We start from the raw sequence: 20986 nt of genomic DNA, 5'->3' as shown, positions 1-20986 counted from the left end.
GATTTGAATGTATGGACCTTATTCTAATCTCATTTGAGTTGGAGGAAAGTATACATAGATTTTTGCTGCCTTAAATTAGTGGAACTGCCCCTTTGGCTATATGACAGGGCACTCATCTTGCACTGTACAGCTCCGGTCCTTTCTATGACTTTTCCTTGTAAATTAGTTTGTGAAGTGGTGTTTATTGCTACATTGGGAGGTTAAGACAGCCTAATAGTATGTTTGCATAGGAGAAAACATCATGCCAGACACTTAAGTGATTTTTCTTTTCCTGTGTCTTCACCTTGTAATATCAATGCTGTTTAGAAGGAAAAGGAGATTGCTTGTCTTCATCACATAGTTAATTAACATTAAAGCACATAATAGCAAATATGCTGAGTTTTTGGTTGTAGCCTTGTTGGTCTAGGGACATAGGTAGGCAAGGTTTTTTTGGTTAGATGGGATATCTTTTATTAGACCAACTGAGTAGTTGGAAAAAAACTCTTAGCAAGTTTTCGGGTGCAGCCAGCCTTTGTCAGGCATAGAGAGTCTCTGCTGGTCTGAGACTCCAAGGAATGAGAGTCCAAGAAATGAGCCACTTTTAGCTTCTCTCATTCCTTGGAGTCTCAGAGCAGAAGAGAGTCCCTATACCTGAAGAAGGGTGACTGTGCCCAAAAGCTTGCTAAGAACTTTTTCCCAACTACTCAGTTGGTCTAATAAAAGATATTAGGTCCAAAGAACCTTGCTTGCCTAATAGCTAATATAATATTAATTGAAATGACATTGTCCAGTAATCAGGATGGATATAACTTATATCTAGCTTGTATGTAGAATCCATAAAAGGTTTTAATGTAGCAGAAGGTGTCAAACTGATTTATCAATTAGAGTCTTGTTCCAATGTACAAAGCATTCTTTCTTCCCTGCTGCCATCTTCTCTTTGTGGAAGAGAATTATTTTCATATGGGTCAATATATTTAATGCACTGTTACTTGCCTCATTTTTCTCCTTTTTATGTTGCAATGGTGAATATTGCAAGGAAGTCTTATTCTCTACAAGGTGGAGATGATGGTCCAAACAATGAAAGCGACAGATCGTGGCTTGCTGTATACCAATCGAGAGAGTCCAATTATGGTAATTACCTATCTTTGTGTTAAAATGATCTCTATCTTGTTCTTGAAGTATGACTGAAAGTAGTAACTGCATTTCCCTTTAAAGGCATTTGGTTCAAAGTGCTCTCGCCTCTCCTTCCCCTGGTTCCTCCCTCCTCCTCTCCTCCCCCCAACCTATGAGGACCAAAGTTAGCCATTAACTTTTATAATGCTAAAAAGTGGCTTATCTTGAAGTTTTCAATTACTATTTATACATGTTACTGTTCCAAATGCTGTGTAAAATACCCTAGGCATGCTCTTCTCATCATAAGCCTATGACCAAGTTGCATTCAGGGCAATGGGGCCCATTCAACAACCATACCCTGTTGAGAAAAATGCTTATGTTCAAGCTGAAGTTTAATCATGCACCAAAAATGCTGTGTTGAACTGAGGGCTAGGGGATAATGAAGCATATCTAAAAGGATGATCTAGGATGATATGTGTTAAAGGCCTACATTCAGACTTAGCCTCAGCCAATGGGGTTATATCAGGAGCAAATTAAATTCAGAATCTTTGTGAGAAATGCTATGGAAGAAGGCCTGCCTTACTTCTGCTTCAACATCCTCACCTACCAGTAACTGGAGTGATTAGATTGAATTGTGACCAATGAACAGAGCTTTGCAAGCAGCAATTTTGAGTTACGTTCTGGGAAAGATAAACGTTTTTCGGGGAGTTTATTTGCGGGGAGAAATAGGAAGAGGAAGCCAAGAACAATTGAATCATATGTCTATTATTGGGAGTATCCAAGAGCAAACCATTGGCTCTCCTATTCCTCTTCAAGCCAACAGAACACATTGAAAACTTCAGTCTTCATAGATAAATGTATATGACATGTTCTTAAATTTCCAACAAAAGGGAGGTGGAAAGCTTTCACAAGTAATAGTTAACAAGATGGGAATAAGACAACATGTGAGATTGATCTTGCAAACATGCTAGACTACTCAAAAGCTTCATTTGGACCTTTCTTCAGTGAAAAAGTACTTCATATAAAAGCCTTCACTGATTTAGGTTCTCAGCAAAATGTTTTTTTTGCCAAATAACTCACTCATATTCCATGCATCTATGCCAGGGGGTATATCCTATTCTTGATATGCTAGTAAAAACGGGTAGTGTAAATCTGGAAAAGGTAGTCATGCCAAGTTTAGTAATGTGAAAGAATAAGAGACAGACTCTAAAAAGCTTCATTATCTCAAAACACACTCAGGAATGCAATCCTGTGTGCTGTATTGTCATCCCTGGCAGCCCCGCTTCCAAGATACAACTGTGTAATGAGAAATGACATCACAGTGTCAGTTAGTCATTCTGAGCTCAGACATTAATGGCATTCAGAGAAGCAATGCTGAGTTTAGGGAAGCATTATGGAAATAATATCCAAAACATGAGAATTTCCAACTCTGGCCAGAGCTGTGTTTCTGGCAGGACAAAAACTGTGACTAACTGACATGAGCAGGAATGAATTTGGCTCAGAATTGGTAACAGTGCTCAATATTTGCCCAGTAGCCTAATGCTTAGATCATTCATCAAGGAAGACGGAGTTTCAGGCCTCTTCCATCCTTAGACTATTTAAACCTAGCATTCCCACTTCCCAGGGGAGTGCTCTAGCCATCAAGCTAATGGCTGAAGAAGCTCACCTTTCCTCCTCTTGAAGGTGGGCCACTGTGTAGCCAAGTGCACTATTGTAGCTTTGAAGGTAGAGATGTTTCCAGTGGGGGGAAAGGTGGAGTCTGAGTTCTTGTCTTAGTTAACTCTATATAAATGTATGTAAACAGTCCTGGGAAAGGGGAACAAGAACCCAAGGCTTCCTTCCCTTAGGAGAGTGCTCTAACCATTAGGCTTTAGAGGAAGGCTCATTTTTGCTTTTTATCCTTCCGGTACAATGCTCATGCATTCTGGCTCTGCTTTAATAGGGAACCGTCTTAGGAAGTGAGAGAACAAGGTTCAAATCACATTAGCCCAGCTGTCCCTCATCTTGGGTAGATGGTCTAAACACTAGCCTATTGAGTAAAAAATGTTACCTGGGGATTGTGAACTGCCTGCCTTAAGAGGTCCAGTATCTAATTACATTAGAAACAGTACTAGATGTTGTGAACTGCAGGTGATGTGTGATAGATGCTTTGGGAGGGATGGAAATTGAGATGCCCCTTTTCCCTCTCCTCTCATTTTAACCTCCCCCAATGGCACTTTGGTGTTTCTAATTGACTTTCTGAATCAGAAAGGAGGCAAATACATTCCCCGGGATCTGCACAGAGTGCCTAGATGTGTTAACCTGAATCACTACTAGGAGCATCTGGGCCAGGTGCTGATGTTACACTTTTACCAGTATACATGATTGGAAACTGTCTATATCCATAACAGAACAGAAGTTCAGCACACAGAGACTGGTTTAAAAATGGCAAAGTCTGGTGTAAGATTTGAGCCCCTCCCCCATTAAAGGGTGAATGTGTGTTCTGTTTGCTATCAATTTAAATGAAGCGGCTTACAGAAAACTGTAACTTAGATCGATTCTGCCTCAGGCTTCTTGAATATCTGTACCTAGCCCTAAAGTCTATGCATTGTCTCTTTGAGGATGCTAGATGATGAAGTAGATCATTTTGACCCCCTCCCCCCACATACACACACTCCAGGAAAGTGCTTAAAGGTTAGGGTGGCTCAGTCTTAAGCTAAGGCACACTCTGACACACTTTAAATTGTGCCTTTGCTCCACAGTCATAGGGATCTGAGTCACTTCTATGTTAGAAACATGAATTGTTAAAATTGATTCAGATCTTATATTCTTATGTAGACCATATTTGTTTCCAGGTCAAAATGTAAGAATTAAATAAGGTAGGTTGTAGCCATGTTGGTCTAAGGACATAGGCAGACAAGGTTCTTTGGATGAATCTGATATCTTTTATTATACCAACTTAAATAGTTGGAAATAATTTTCTTAGCAAGCTTTTGGGTTTTAAAACCTTTCGTTGGGCTAAGAAAGCATCTGCAGTTGATGTGTGCTCTTCCTGGATGGAATGAATAGTAAAGAAGCCAGAGGCTGGTATGCATGCAAGACAAGCAGTCAGTGAAAATGTAAATGGAGGCATGGGGGTGAGAGACAGGCTGGGTAGAGAGTGGGGGAGAAGGGGGATGAATGTAGCAGGTAAATAGTGGAGAGGTACCTGGGGAGTCAGGCAGGTTGTGTGTCATAAATCCAATATCTATATTTAGTCCATGATTTTTTGTATCCAGGAGGTTGATGAAGTGAAGTTCATAGGTTCGTCTGTGAAAAGTGTTTTGTAAATTCACTTTGAGGATTAGAACTGAGAGATTGGAATGAGTGGTTTTCTTGTGAGAAATGTGCCCCCACAGGTAATTGGGTATTCGTATCTTTAATCTTTGGGACTTGGAGCGGGGGGGCAGCAAAGGCACCAGTCGCAGGGCTCAAGTGCCTATATACTAATGCTAGGAGCATGGGGAACAAGCAGGATGAACTAGCGCTCCTGGTTGCACTAAGTGCCTATGACTTAGTGGGGCTGACGGAAACCTGGTGGGATTCATCCCATGACTGGGCGGTACATATCGAGGGCTATAGATTATACAGAAAGGACAGGGTGGGGAAAAAGGGGGGAGGGGTTGCGCTCTATGTTAAGGAGCAATATACATCAACCCTCATCAAGACAGAATCAAAGGATGAGGAAGTAGAAGGACTGTGGGTTAGGCTAAATGGGGGGCAAGGAGAAAAGGATTTGGTGGTAGGGGTCTGCTACAGACCCCCACATCAAGGGGAAGAAATAGATTTGGGGCTCCTGAGGCAACTCTCGGAGACCATAAAAGCTAAAGAGGCAGTGGTCATGGGGGACCTAAACTACCCGGACATCTGTTGGGAGACACAGACAGCAAAGTCCCACCGCTCACGCAGGTTTCTAACCTGTGTACAGGACCTCCACCTGACGCAGGAGGTACATGGTCCCACTAGGGGGAATGCCTTACTGGATCTGGTATTGGCAACGGGGGATGACATAGTAGGGGACCTACAGATCGGTAGCCATCTGGGGGACAGTGATCACCTAAAAGTACAATTCAACATAAGGCGTCGAGTGGGTAAGGTAACTAGTAGGGTGAACGTGCTGGACTTTAGGAAAGCTGATTTCAGTGAACTCAGGCGATTAGTGAAGGACGCACTGCAGAGTAGTAGTTTTGAAATGATGGGAGCCCAAGAAGGGTGGCTGTGCCTTAAGGAAACTATCCTTCGAGCACAAAGCGAGACGATCCCCGTGAGAGGTAAAAGAGGGAAAGGGGCCAGGAGGCTTCCCTGGCTGACCAGAGAAATCCAGGGCAGACTAAGGGCCAAAAGGGGAGCACATAAAAAGTGGAAACAGGGAGAGATCACCAAAGAGGAATATACCTCTTCTGCTCGTGCTTGTAGGGAGGCAGTTAGACAGGCCAAAGCTACCATGGAGCTGAGGATGGCAACCCAAGTAAAAGACAATAAGAAATTGTTTTTTAGATATATAGGGAGTAAAAGGAAGGCCCAGGGAGGAATAGGACCTCTGCTAAATGGGCAGAAACAATTGGTGACGGACAGAGGGGACAAGGCTGAACTCCTCAACGAGTTCTTCGCCTCAGTGTTCCTAAGCGAGAGGCATGACAAGTCTCTCACTGGGAGTGTAGGGAGGCAGCAGCAAGGCACCAGACTTCCATGCGTGGACCCTGAGGTGGTGCAGGGTCACTTGGAAGAACTGGATGCCTTTAAGTCGGCAGGCCCGGATGAGATCCATCCGAGGGTACTGAAGGCACTGGCCGACATCATTGCAGAGCCACTGGCGGGAATATTTGAACGCTCGTGGCGCACAGGTCAAGTCCCGGAGGACTGGAAAAGGGCCAATGTGGTTCCCATTTTCAAGAAGGGGAGGAAGGAGGACCCGGGCAACTATAGGCCAGTCAGTCTCACCTCCATCCTTGGCAAAGTCTTTGAAAAAATTATCAAGGCTCACATTTGTGAGAGCCCGGCAGGGCAAATTATACTGAGGGGAGACCAGCATGGGTTCGTGGCAGGCAGATCGTGCCTGACCAATCTAGTCTCTTTTTATGACCAGGTTACAAAACGCCTCGACGCAGGAGGAGGGGTGGATGTCGTATACTTGGACTTCAGGAAGGCCTTTGATACGGTATCCCACCCCATACTGGTGAACAAGTTAAGGGGCTGTGACCTGGATGACTGCACAGTCCGGTGGGTGGAGAATTGGCTGGAGGGTCGCACCCAAAGAGTCGTGGTGGATGGGTCGGTTTCGACCTGGAAGAGTGTGGGCAGTGGGGTCCCGCAGGGCTCGGTGCTTGGACCGATACTCTTTAATGTCTTCATCAGCGACTTGGACGAGGGGGTGAAATGTACTCTGTCCAAGTCTGCAGATGACACTAAGCTATGGGGTGAGGTGGACACGCCGGAGGGCAGGGAACAGCTGCAAGCAGACCTGGACAGGTTAGACAAGTGGGCAGAAAACAACAGAATGCAGTTCAACAAGGAGAAATGCAAAGTGCTGCATCTAGGGAGGAAAAATGTCCAGCACACCTACAGCCTAGGAAATGACCTGCTGGGTGGCACGGAAGTGGAAAGGGATCTTGGAGTCCTAGTGGGCTCCAAGATGAACATGAGTCGGCAGTGTGACGAAACCATCAGAAAAGCCAATGGCACTTTATCGTGCATCAGCAGATGCATGACAAATAGGTCCAAGGAGGTGATACTTCCCCTCTATCGGGCGCTGGTCAGACCGCAGCTGGAGTACTGCGTGCAATTCTGGGTGCCGCACTTCACGAAGGATGCGGATAATCTGGAAAGGGTCCAGAGAAGGGCCACTCGTATGGTTAAGGGCCTGCAGGCCAAGCCCTACGAGGAGAGACTAGAGAAACTGGACCTTTTCAGCCTCCGCAAGAGAAGGTTGAGAGGCGACCTGGTGGCTGCCTATAAGTTCATCAGGGGGGCGCAGAAGAGAATTGGTGAGTATTTATTCACCAAGGCCCCCCCGGGGGTTACAAGAAATAATGGCCACAAGCTAGAAGAGAGCAGATTTAGATTGGATATTAGGAGGAACTTCTTCACAGTTCGAGTGGCCAAGGTCTGGAACGGGCTCCCAAGGGAGGTGGTGCTCTCCCCTACCCTGGGGGTCTTCAAGCGAAGGCTAAATGTGTATCTAGCTGGGGTAATGTAGGCCCAGCACTCTTTCCTGCTTATGCAGGGGGTCGGACTCGATGATCTATTGAGGTCCCTTCCGACCCTAGCATCTATGAATCTATGAATCTATAGAGTTTCGGTGTGTGTTCATTGTGGTGCACAGTTGTTGTTTGGTCTCTCCTATGTATTTTCCATCAGGGCATTTGGTGCATTGGATGAGATGTATTACATTTCTGGAGGTGCAGCTGTAGGATCCAGGAATGCAGATGGCTCTGTTGTGGGGTGTAGTAATTGTGGGGGTGGTAGAGATGTGTTGGCAGGTTTTGCATTTCTTGTCGTGGCATGGTCTGGATCCATTCTGTGTGTTCTGGGCCTGAGGAAGTTTGCTTCTGGTGATGAGGTTAGTGAGGTTCGGTGCTTGTTTGAAGGCTAGGATGGGTGATTCTGGGAAGATCTCTTTAAGAATAGGATCTCCTTCTAGTATGGGTTGCAATTGTTTGAGGATTTTCCATATGGGCTCAAGAGATGGGTGATATATCATAACCAGCGGTGTGCAATTCATGGGGGGGAGGGGGAGAATGTTCTTTTGTACTGAAGCAATTCTTCACGTGGTATCTGTGTGGCTCTTTCAAATGCATGATCTATCTCTCTGGAGAGTGTCCTTGTTGAGTGAAAGCCTTTTTAAGATTAGTGAGGTGGCGATGCCAAGTATTCTCCTCAGTGCAAATTCGGTGGTATCTGAAGGCTTGACTCTATATTAAAATTTAATAATGGGTTTTTTTCTCTTTCGTTCATGTGCATAGACTACTTTTTAATATTTTAGTGTGGAAAAAGAAGTATTATTAAAATAATTGTTTTTGCATGAATGTGAAGCATACATGTCAATATTAATAGCACTATTTTCTGGTTTTCACTCTACTGTTTTATTTGTGAATAAGCTACAAGCATGGTCTTGAGGTGTGAGTGCAAAACTTGGAATCAGGAGTTATGGAGCTCTGCTTCTAGTTTGGCACTGACTCTCATGGAAAGCGAAGTTAATATTTTCTCTATGGAGTCTGGGAGGTATAGACTAATAAATTTTAATGCTGGTTAGAAAACAAACTTTTTACTTTGTAAAAAAAAATTAATGTTTCAAGATCTGCTTTATTTCCAGTGCAGAACAAATAAGAGACCTTTTGCAAATATGTATATTTTCTCCTTTTTTATATATATATAGGTGAGAGAAACCACATGTGAAAGTCATTTATCTGATAATAACTAATTGACTGTCCACTAGCTGACACTTCAACTGAACACACGTCTTTCATCTCCTGGGTGAGTCTCCTAACCAGTACTCTGGGATAAATCTGCTCTTCCCGCCAGCCTTCTAAGAATTGCATCCGACACACAAGAAGACTTCCTGACAAAATTTTCATTGAAACCAATAGATTCCTACAGAACATTTTGGTTTTTACAAAGGGGCATTTTTTTAGCAAAATTGAAACTAACAAACATCTTCAAAAATGGTAAGATCAATTCTAATAAATAACTACATAGTTGTTATTATTATTATTTGCATAGTTTAATACCTAGAAAACAAAACCATAGGTTAAGGAACTTTAGTGCTAATATTTATTGAAATCACTGTGAGCTGCAGGGGTTCATACAGATGAAAATCAGTCCACAAATGCAAGTGATTAAATATTATGCTTTATACTTATTTATTTCAAGAATATAAGAGAGAAATGCAAAAATGTTGTCCTTAATCTCTCTTTCTTGGTCTCCCTCCTCTGTAGAATTGTGGTGGCAATAGCAGGACTTCTTTACCTAACTGACAGGGGTGTTGTGAGGATTAAACAAGGTCTGCAGAACACTTTGATGATGATTGTTCTAAGTACTGCTATGGATAAGCAACAGACACAGTAAGTAAGGACACTTATGTAGTAAGAGCTGCAGTAACAGTATGGCATATTGATGCTTCAGACTATTGGAACTATGCATACCAGCCAAATGAAGGTCTGGATTACAGGCAGATGAAGACTATACTTATTTTTTCCATGAAACAACAACATGAGATCATATATGATCTTTGTTTGCCCAAATATTTTATGTGCAGGCTTTGGTAGGTTCTTATAGGTAAAATGAGTCGATATGAAGTATAATAGGGATCGGTTGCAGCTGCAACTACTGCTTTCCTACTAATAGCCAATACTCAATATTTCAGTGGTGCTGTACAAGATGGGATTGCATTTACAGGGAATTCCTACAAGAAACAGATTTCTGCACAGACCACTACGTATAATGTACCTACAGGTGCAAGCTTGTGAACGTGTTAAGTCTTTTTGGAATTCAACTGAGAGTTTTCCAGAGCAAAATGCATTTTCTGTAGGCAAAATAGATTTAACGCCTGTTCTTGCAAGATTCGGAATCCCCTCTGCTGTCTTTAAAAGCAGTGAAATTAAGGGTGCTATATTGAACTTTTGGTGTATGTCTGCTTATATAGTGCATACTGTACCTCTTTACTGGCTAGTGAGTTGCCATCTTTCAGCCAAACCAAGCCACCTTGAACAAAAAAAACCTCTGAAAAACAAAATGCACCCCCCCAAACCCAAACCAAATCAAAACAAAAAAACCACTTCAAAACAACAAGAAACATCACAAATGCTTCTTTTTGCCTTGCCTCATCTGTTCTCACCAAGCCATGCACATTGGGTGCATCTACACGAAGTATTACTGCATTACTGCAGAACCGCTGAATTAGCTCCAGAGTAAAGTGTCACCATCTGTACGTGCACCCCTATTAGGCTAAAATAAACTAATTAACTCCACTGTAGGATAGTGCTGACTGACCCAAGTACTATCCTATGGTGGAGTTATATATTCTGCCACAACACGTGTAGACAGTGACCAGAGCTGGCTGGGGCATGAGGGTGCTACAGTGCAGAGGGACCTACTGGCTAGCTCCACACTGTAGCACTCTCGTGCCCCAGCCAGCCCCTCTGCAGCATGTTGAGTCAGGAGGAAGCAGTTCCAGGCAGGCAGGCGGGGGCTGCACTGCCTTATCTCAATGTGCTGCAGTCCCAGGTGCTTGTGTAAACACTGCTCCCAGGAACAATAAACTCCACCCTGAACTACACCAGAGTTTATCGCATTAATTTAATTTCAAGTGTAGATTCACCCACTTTGCCTTAGCTGAACCTCCTGGGCTGGCAACTGATTAGATTTGTGGACAACACTAGAATACTATAAGGTTATAGGTAAGATATATATGATAGAATACATTGCATTCTATAGATATTCATATAGCTATATTTTCATTGCACTGAATGGGCATTAGATGGCTAATTCCCATAGCTCATGCTGAGATAGCTAAACCTTTTTATCTCTACTTCAGCGAAGATGAGAAATAAGGATTAAAATACTCACACCGGCGTACATAAAATTAGGTACCTAAATCAAAGCGGATGGATTTTCAGTGTGTCGGAGCCCAGCAACCGAATTGTGTAAAGTGATAATGTTCAGGTTGATAGCAAATATTTAAAAAGCAGGGTTTTGATCTTTGACTGGGAGGCCTCATCTCCATTTCCTCAGTTGTGAACATTTTCACAGTGGCATGGAGTGAAAAAGGAACGGTGACCATCCTTCATTTAAAACTTATTAAAGGTACACACTGGTGTTTTAACTTCATTCTTTAGAGCCTGATTTTCAGGTACACTAAAGAATCTTTTACCCCATTCAGGCAATAAATGGGGACCATAAGTGGTATAAATTTAATTGAAGCACATTTTAAAGATTTTTGTTGCAGTATAAATGAGAATCAAGCCTTCAAGTTTCTTATACTCTCTGAGGCTACTATGAAACTGTGCTTTTGCATTACTGGGAGACAGTAAGCCTGTTACTTTATAGCAGGTCAGCTTGAGTTGTCACCTGCAATTGCCATAATTTCCTCTCAAAAACAACAATTTCTGAGCACAGGAGTTCAATGAGACATGCCGTGTAAAATTGTCACTGCAGTGATTTGGCTCCACTTATTTCCCTTCTGTTTACCCAAATCAAAAACCATCTGTTTATAACACTCACATTATTTGGCCGCTTTTGGTGTTATAAAGCGTGTGGAGTGCAAGTACTAATCAGCCGAGTCCCAGGAGGAAGCTGTGCTTCTAACAGAGAATCCAGAGGAGGTGAAGTGTTAAAATAATGAGCCACTTCTGTTGGCAGAATCAGGAGAACCTTGCTGTACTTTCTGTCTCTGCATTTTTACTGAGATGTGCTCTCATTTCAGACACAATGATGCCTGCTAAGAGGGCATGGTAGTCTTACACCACATTATGGAACCATTTCTGAAGCAGGAAATTAGATTCTTACAGTGCAGTGACAGAATACAAGTAGAGAGAGAGGTAGTTAGCTGTGTTAGTCTGAAATCAGGCAGGAAGACAGGGTAGATTTGCACCTTATAGACTAACTAAATCAGAGGTACATGGCATAAGCTTTTGTAAACTGTTAGCTTACTTCAACAAATGCTGTGAAGTTCACACCTGTTCCTGTGAACTGTAGTACCTCTGAGTCTGGAGTGGGTTTAGATGAGAGAGGATAAAATATACAGGGCACATGAGATCATCATTGGCAGCCATCAATGTCAAGAGACCATGAAGATTGTGCCTTTGGTGGATTACCAGGTACCACCACAGCTTCTTGACTAGCTGAGGAGTCCTGTGAACAACAAGCAGACCCTCTGGCAAATTGCACATACAAACTGTTGAGCTTGCACCAGTCTGCTGAGTACATGTTTGTCTTGCGTGCCTCTGACACCTCTTCTCTCTCTCATCATTTACCCTCTCCATCTTGAGGTGATGTAGGCCCTGCTTCACGGTGGCTTTCAACTCACAGCAGTTCAAAGAGACTGATTCCTGGCATTGGCCATCGATGCACAGCTTGCAAAGGTTTTTCTTGCAGACATTAACAAAATGGAATTTCAGCCATCCATGTTGATGTTTGCCAGTGGCCAGCTCACCACAGAGTTTGTCCTTGGGGACTGAGCCATGGCTCATATGATTCACACTTCCCAACCAATGGAGGTGTCTCTGTCTCAGGAACATACTGGGTATCTTGGCCCATTCCAGACCAGTGAAGTTGAAGATTTTGTCATGCCATGTTATGCCCAGGTTACGGCAGAGACATCAAAGATGAAAACCAGTCAGTTTTCTTTCTTCCTTGGCATAAGGAGTCCATGTTTCATTGCTATACAATAGAAAGCTAAGTACACAAGCACTGTAGATGGACATCAATGCCTTTCTGATGCAAGCATTAATTTCAACTTCCAAGACAAGATTTTGAGAGACGGTGAAGCCCAAGCAAGTGAATTTTTCAACCACTTCCAGGCTTTCATGTTTATTCTAACTTCAGGAGGGCAGTCAGCATGTTGACCCATGACTACTGTCTTTTTTAGGCTAATGGTCAGACCAAAATCATCACAAGCATGAGAAAAGCAAATGACTAACAATTGCTGCATCATCAGCAAAGAGCATTTCATGGACAAGAACTTGTTGGGTTTTCATTTTTGCTTTGAGACAAGTGAGCTTAAAGAGTTTCCCATCGGATCTCGCCACAAGGTATACTCCTGAAGAACCACTGAATGGAAACTTGAGCAGGACAATTAAGAAAATCCCAGAAAGCGTCAGAGTTAGTCTTTCCATATTGGTATGAATGGAACAGTGCAGTTTAATGGGTCACATTTGGAAAAATTTGAAATCAAGAGTGGTATCAAACAGAGCACATGGGATATTCCTGCTCTTTTCAATGTTTTTTTAAGTAGGATCTGTTGGAAGACTAATGAAAAAAAACTAGGAAGATGAAGGGCCTGTTGATGTATATTCCATCTGGTATCTTTGGCAATGTTAGATCTCTTTCTAACATCTTTTGGTAGTAAGGGATCTCTTTAATGTGGTAATTGCAGGATTTGTAACCTCCAGGGCAGGAGACTGGGATTGTCACCAGTGTAGCTAGAAGATACCATCTACTTTAAAGTTACCATGTCATCTCACCCCTAGAAAAACAATGTATTTTCAGTGAACAGTAAGTAGAAATGTTCAATGGAAGCTGGTCCTTAGGGACTAAGGGCAACATCTGAATAATTCTTGTAGGCACTTAGGACATTGATACACATACCTTTTTCTTCCACAACATGCCAGAGATCCATTGCTTCCGAGCAGACTTGATTAATCGAGCCTGCTTCGCATGTGAGCTGATGCAAACTGTGCTAGGCTACATTGTATAAGTGGTGAAATGCATGTCTGCTGAAACTCCATGTGCAGATTGGGGGCCTGCACCCCCTGGGAAGAGCTCAGGAAGTTATCAGAGAGCTGGGGAAAGCAATCAGAGAGCTGGGGAATTGGACCAGGAGCTAGATGTCAATATCAGAGCAGTCCTTCCCTCCTCTTCCCCCTCCCTCGCCTTAGTTTCTGTTTAGCTGCAAGCAAGCCGACTTCAAAACTTGAAATGTTTTGAAACATTTCAAGTGCCCTTGTTTTGTTTTGAAGCTGTTTTGAAGCCTTTCATTTTGTTTCACTTTTGCTGTTTCAAGCTCAAAACAAGTTGAAACAGCTTTGAAATGAAACACCCATCAAAATTTCACACCAACCTAATACTTACTACCTTAGTTTCTTTCTCTGCTCCTACCTTATGGTGCTACAGTTGATTCTATATAGTCCCTGAACCTTTCTGTTCTGTTTCTATTGGTATCTTACTTTATATCATAAGGAAAGACAGTTAAAGACTTATATAGGGCTAATTTCATGTTTTTCAGAGACAGTTAGCAATGGCTAGTGGGCAGTAAGCGTTCCTGTAGTTTAGCTACATCTGGAATACCAGCTGCATGGACACAAGTTATTGGACAGAGATGGAGTGAGGCTGAGGAGCTTATGTGCAGAAGAAAGGAATAGAACATGTAGGAAGTTAAGGCAGGTTTGTTACAGCCCTGTCGCATCTTTTGAATGCTAGCAGCCCTTATAATACCTCCAAATGCAGGCATTTTAAATAATCAGGGATCTAGGTTTTTCTTTTGTGGTGGAAAAGCATGGATTTTCTCCTTTAAGGGGGGCTGTGTGAAGCTTCGGGTGCTGATTCAATTCAGAGGAGATCCGGCTCAATTTGGTGGCTTAATCTCCAAATCCAAATCAAATCAGGGGACCAATAAAAAGGTCTGAATCAATTCGAAGCTCTCCAAATCGTCAGAAAAGATTCGGAGAGCTTCGATGATTCAGACAGTCCTCAGTGGCTGCAGCATGGAGCTGCAGCTGGACTAGGACCTGGCAAATAGGGATGAGGGAAGGGTTGCTGGGGGAGGGGACCATGGGGGGACCCCTGCCAGGCCCCATCCCCTGCTTGCTCCCCTAGCTTCCTCAACCCCCACCTGCTCCCCCAGCCGTCCCCATGGCTGCCCTGCCCAGCCCCAACTCCTGGTGACTCACCAGGTGCTGCCAGGCAGGGGGGGTCCCTGCTGCCCCCACTGCCCCAAGCCATGTGGGGAGCTCTGCATGAGGCCCCTGACCCCCTCCCACTCCCCCAGAGCCTCCGTGGCTGCCCTGCCTGCCCCAGCTCTGGCCCTTGAAGAAAAAAAACCTGAGAAAAACCTGAGAAAAACCCTAGGACTCACCAGCAGCCTCAGGGATTTATGGGCTTCATGGAAGAGCTGCCCACATGGTGTGGGGCAGCAGGGGCCCATGGGGATCATCCCCCTGCCTGGCAGGAATGACAGGTCCAGGAGTTTCTCTCATTTTTTTCCTTAAAGGGCTGGAGCTATGGTAGGCAGGGTAGCCATGGCGGGGAGGTTGGGGGGAGGGGGGGTCAGGGGCTCATGCAGAGCCTTCCATGTGGTGTGGGACAATGGGGGGCAGTGGGGATTACCCTCCCCCCTGACTGGCAGCAGCCAGTGAGTCTGAGGGTTTTTTTCCAGGTGCCAGGGCCTGGGGCGGGTAGGGCAGCCGTTGCTGGGCTGGGAGAGCGGGCAGTGGATGGGCCTGCCTGGTTCTGAGATTTGGCTGCTGCCAAACCTCCAAATCAGATTCAGTCAAATCAATTTGGGACAGTGATTCGATTCACCAAAAAGAATCACTGCCCCCCAAATCGGCCTAATCAAAATCTGAAGTGAATACTAGCCACTTTGCACAGGCCTATACTAGCCAGGACCTGGGATTACACTTTTAAATAACGGGATTACTAGAAAAAAAATGAACACAGCCACAATCCATCCTTTAATACCAATGCTGGATCAGTTATACCTAGGTATTTACATTTTTCTGGGCATGTCTACATGAGACAATGATTGCATAGTAGCTAAATATTATTATACAGTAGTGTGCCACAACATGGACAGTACTAATAAGCTCCAGCACAGCATTATTAGGTTACTGCACAGTAGCATCACTTAAAAGGTATTTGCTGGTGCTACTGCACAGTAACTCCAGTTACTGCACATTTATTTAGTATTTGATTATACACTGTGTAGTTGCATCTTGTGTAGAGGCACCCTCTATATAATATTGATTATTGGTAACCCTATATTTGATGCAGCTTTTATATTATGATTCATAAAAGCGCTTCCTAGTAAGCAATCTTGACCGCATTTCTAATTCCATCAAATTGCGAAGAGTGAACAGATCAGATATAAGTGCTCATTAAACATAAGACAATAATCTCACAACATTTATAATCTTATTCTAAAGCCTGGGAATACACACATGGGGTCAGATTTACCTCTGTGATTAGATGGAACTATAGCTGACCTATGCAATTGGAGGTTCTAGGTCATTATTTCTATGGGAACTGAAGTCACCAGCAAGAATCCTGGTTTTCTCTGATAAAAAAAAGTCTGCAATTTTCAGATTTAAAAAAATCCATATTTTTCTGTGATTAAAATGAAACATCACTAATATATATATATATATATATATATATATACACACACACACACACACACACACCCCTACACATATGCTTACGATTCATGTAATTAATGCTTATGTTTCATGTCATGCCCTCATTTAAAAGTGTAATACATATACCTATATATTAGAGATGTTTTATTTTAATCTTGGAAAAAGGTGGATTTTGGTTTAACTTTTTAATCCAAAAATTGGGGATTTTTTTTATCAGAGAAAATCAGTATCTCTGATTTCATAGACATCAGGGCTGGAAGGTACCTCAAGAGATCATCAAGTCCAGCCCCCCGCCCAAAGGGCAGGAAGTCAGCTGGGGTCATAGGATCCCAGCAAGATAAGCATCCAATTTACTCTTGAAGGTGCTCAATCTAGGTGCTTGAACCACCTCCGCTGGCAGACTGTTCCAGACCTTGGGGGCTCGGACAGTAAAGAAATTCTTCCTTATGTCCAGCCTGAAATGGTCTTGCAGGAGTTTGTGACCGTTCGACCTCGTCATCCCTTGGGGCGCTCTGGTGAACACACGTTCCCCCAGATCCTGGTGTTCATCCCTGATAAACTTATAGGTGGCCATCAGATCACCCCTGAGCCTGCGCTTTTCCAGGCTAAAGAGTCCCATGTCTCTCAGCCTGTCATCGTAAGATCTGTTTTCCTGACCTCTGATCATGCGCGTGGCTCTCCTCTGGACTCTCTCAAATTTCTCCACATCCTTTTTGAATTGTGGAGCCCAAAACTGGACACAGTACTCCAGCTGTGGCCTCACCAAGGCCGAGTACAAGGGGAGAATGACGTCCCGGGATTTGCTCGAGAAGCATCTATGGATGCAAGCCAGCGTTTTGGTCGCTTTATCAGCCGCAGCATCGCATTGCAGGCTCATGTTCATCTTGTGGTCAATGATGACCCCCAAGTCTTTTTCTTCTGTAGTGCTAACCAACGTAGCACTGCCGAGCCTATAAGGGTGCTGCAGGTTTTTCCTCCAAAGGTGGAGAACCTTGCATTTTTTGGTGTTAAACACCATCAGGTTCTCGTCTGCCTATTTGCTGAGCTTGTCCAGGTCAGCCTGGATCACCCGCCTATCTTCTGGCGTGGATGCTTTGCCCCAAAGTTTGGTGTCATCGGCAAACTTGGCCAGTCCACTCCTGACTCCAATGTCCACATCATTAATGAAGATGTTGAACAGGATGGGTCCCAGGACAGAGCCTTGAGGGACCCCACTGGTCACAGGGCACCATGATGAGCGACTGCCATCAATCACAACCCTCTGGGTCCGACCACGGAGCCAATTTCCCAGCCAGCGGATCGTGGTGGAGCCAAGGCCACAACTGGCCAGTTTGGCCAAGAGGTGATCATGGGATACCAGATCAAAAGCTTTTTTGAAGTCAAGATATATGACATCAATCTCTTCTCCCTTGTCCAGGTGATAGGTCACCTGGTCATAGAAGGAAATGAGATTGGTCAAACAAGACCTACCCGCAACAAATCCATGCTGGCTATCCCGTAGGATGTTAGCCTGGGCCAGTCCCTCAAGGATGGCCTCCTTAATAAACTTTTCTAAGATCTTCCCCAGGATAGAAGTCAGGCTAATGGGCCTGTAGTTAGCCGGATCCACTCTCCTCCCTTTCTTGAAGATCGGCACCACATTGGCCTTCTTCCAGTCTTCGGGCACTACACCAGAGTGCCAGGAGTTTTCAAAGATCCGTGCCAGGGGCTGGGCTATGATGCTCGCCAGCTCCTTGAGTACCCTGGGGTAAAGATTGTCAGGGCCAGCTGACTTGAAGGTATCCAGCTTCTCAAGGTGTTCCTTCACGAGGTCAGCATTGATGGAGGGTAGGGGATCCCCCTCACCCAGATTTCCCTGTCCCATAGCAGGCATGGGCATCCCGTGTGACTGATGAAAGACTGACGCAAAGTACCTATTTAATAGGTTGGCTTTTTCCTGGGCGTCAGTTGTCAGTTGCGCCATCTGGTTTAGCAGGGGTCCAAAGTTGCCCTTGCTTTTCCTCCGGCTCCCCACATATCTGAAAAAGGACTTTTTATTGTCCTTGATGCTTGAAGCTAGTTGGAGTTCAGTTGCAGCCTTGGCTTTCCTGGTTTGCTCCCTGCAGCACCAGACCAGAGCAGAATAATCCTCCTTGGAGGTGAATCCTGTCCTCCATCCTTTGTAGGCTTTCCTTTTTAGCCGCAGGAGGTCCGCTAGGTCCCTGGAGAGCCAGGAGGGCTGCTGTGCCTTCTTGCTGCCTTTCCTCCGTGTGGGAATAGATTTAGCTTGTGCATTGAGGATCACTTCCTTGAGAAGCAACCACTCTTCTTGAACTCCCATCTCCCTGGGGTCATGGTCCCTAAGGGCCTGACTGACAAACCTCTTGAGCTTGTCAAAGTTGGCTTTTCTGAAGTCAAGGACTTCTGTGTTGCTGACTGACTTACCAGCTTTACAGCGGATGGTAAGATGGTACAGCTCATGGTCTCTGTCACCCAGGTTCCCATCAATCACTAGGTCGCTGATTAGGTTGTCCCCCGTAGCCAGTACCAGGTCGAGCAGCGCTTTGCCTCTCGTTGGCCCATAGACTTCTTGAGTCAGGTAGAGGTCATCCACGCACAAGAGAAAGCTTTGCGACCGCTCGGATTTTGCTGAGTGATCTTCCCACGAGATGTCCGGGTAACTGAAGTCACCCATGACAACCAAGGTCCTGGAGCAAGCGGCCTCAGTCAGTTCCCGGGCGAACTCCTGGTCAAGCTCAGGACTTTGAGTGGGAGGTCTGTAGTAGACTTCCACCGTTGTGTCCCCTGTGCTGTATTCCCCATGAATTTTTACCCAGAGGGTCTCTAGCTGTCCATGCCGGTCACCAACATCAGCTTGCAGGGACATGTAGCTTTCCTTCACATAGAGAGCTACACCCCCGCCCCTTTTGTCAACACAATCCCTCCTGTACAGGGTATAGCCCTCTATACCCGTGGTCCAGTCATGGGTGGAGTCCCACCAGGTCTCTGTTATCCCAATGACGTCATAATTCTTTGCACTGAGCAGGAGGACGAGATCCTCCTGCTTGTTGCCCAGGCTTCTGGCATTAGTGTACAGGCAGGCAAGTGTGCCCTTGGGGACTCTTGCCTTGCCCACAGATTGTGCCAGGGCTGGGGCAGGGGTGGGCTCCCTTAAGTGCCTTGGTCTGCTGGCTTTGCAAGGGTTGCTCAGCGGGCCAGCAGTGGCAGTAGTTCCCCCATTCCCCAGCGGGCTTAGTTTAAAGCCCGGTGGAGCAGTTCAGCCAGCCTGGCTGAGAAGAGTCTCCTCCCCAGGGGAGAGAGGTGGAGGCCATCTCTTCCCAGCAGCTCGCTGCCTCTCTCGCCAAAGCGCGGGCTGTGGTCATGGAAGCCAAAGCCTTCCCAATGACACCAGCTCCACAGTCTTTGGTTCATTGCGTGGATCCTCCTCTCCCTCCTCAGGCCATAGCCTGAGACTGGGAGGATTGACAAAAATACCACCTGAGCTCCCAGACCCCTAAGCCCCGCTCCTAATTCCATGTAGTGCATCATGACCTGGCTGGGGGTGCTCCAAGCTGTGTCATTTGTCCCCACATGAATAAGGAGCATGGGGTAGTGGTCTGTGGGCCGGAGGAGCTGTGGGATCCTCTACGCAATGTCTCGGATGCGGGCCTCCGGGAAGCAGCAGACTTCCCGGGCTAAGGGGTCGAGGCGGCATATTGCCCCCTCAGTGCCCCGCAGGATGGAGTCTCCCACAACAAACACCTTTTGTTTTGTCTTGGGGAGAGCAGGGGCAGTAGCTGCGGTTAAACCTGGGTTGCCTGCAGGACCTGGCAACTGAGCAGGCTCTGCTGGGGCTGCAAGAGGTGTGAACCTGTTGCGAAGCTCCGGCAAGGGAGGGGCCTTGGTGTGACGGGCCTTAGGGCCCTTGACCACCTTGGTCAATGCCCCTGACTGGGCAGAGCAGGAGGTCCCAGAGTCCTCCTTAGTCCTGGAGGGAGACGGTGCTCTACCCTGCGGCTCCCGGGGGAGAAGGGCCTGGCAGTAGGAGTCTATCTCCTGCTCACAGTCCGTGATGGCACGCAGTCTCTGGACTGTGGCCTGGAGCTCTTCCAGCTGGCTCGCCAGAGACCCCAGTAGGGAGCAGACCCCGCAAGGGGAGGTGGCCATGCTCCCGGGCCCCAGAGCCTGAAAAAGGGACAGGCAGCCCCCGCAGCCAAGAGCCAGGGGCTCTGTCTGCGTGCAGCCCGGAACCATGAGCTCCATCTGGGTGGCCGTCTCTGAGGTGCCTGATGGGGGGGCCGCAGAGCCCGAGAGGACCCTTGGGGTGCGGCACATGCCCATCCGTGTCATGCCTCTGGTAGGCTGGCTACGGCTGGGGCTGACTACTCTGGGGGGGTTGCAGGCAGGGTCTCGTGCCCTCCCACACCCTCCCCTGTGCAAACTCTGTGCTAACTCAAGCGCCTGTTTACGCAGCCTGGTCGCGGGGCTCCCTGGGGGGCTGGGCCAAGTAGGGTCCTGGGTGGGGGCTTGACCTGGCCTGGCTCCATGCAGCTGGCCTCCTCCCAGGGAACGAGGAGTTAACCCCTTCCCACCATGAGCCCGCTTACCTCTGGCTGTGCTGCGGGTCGACAGGGGGCTCTGCGGCTGCTGAGGGGGTGTCTGGGGGGCTTCGGGGGAGCGGGGGCACAATCAAAATGGAAGAAGGCTTTCTTGGAAGATGGTAGCCTTGAGGCAAAGCAGCCTCACAGTGGTGTTTATAGATTTTTCTTCTACTAGATGTTTCTAGCCACTTGAATTTTTGCAGTACATTTGCATCTGGGTATACA

At 45.9% G+C, this 20986-nt stretch overlaps 1 long non-coding RNA gene across 1 annotated transcript; it reads left to right on the top strand.

The window, feature by feature from the left end:
• Nucleotides 1-981: 981 nt before the first annotated feature.
• LOC149872882 (uncharacterized) lies at nucleotides 982-9143 on the top strand. Its single transcript, XR_016439817.1, has 3 exons — nucleotides 982-1110; nucleotides 8486-8583; nucleotides 9045-9143. It is a non-coding gene; the product is annotated as an uncharacterized LOC149872882 (long non-coding RNA).
• Nucleotides 9144-20986: the final 11843 nt, after the last annotated feature.

The sequence above is a fragment of the Crocodylus siamensis genome, chromosome 1 (assembly GCF_052110815.1).
Source record: "Crocodylus siamensis isolate JL-2025a chromosome 1, ASM5211081v1, whole genome shotgun sequence".
In the NCBI taxonomy this organism is placed as follows: domain Eukaryota; kingdom Metazoa; phylum Chordata; order Crocodylia; family Crocodylidae; genus Crocodylus; species Crocodylus siamensis.
Note: the sequence above shows the minus strand (reverse complement) of the source record. Positions and strands in the feature narration are given on the sequence as shown.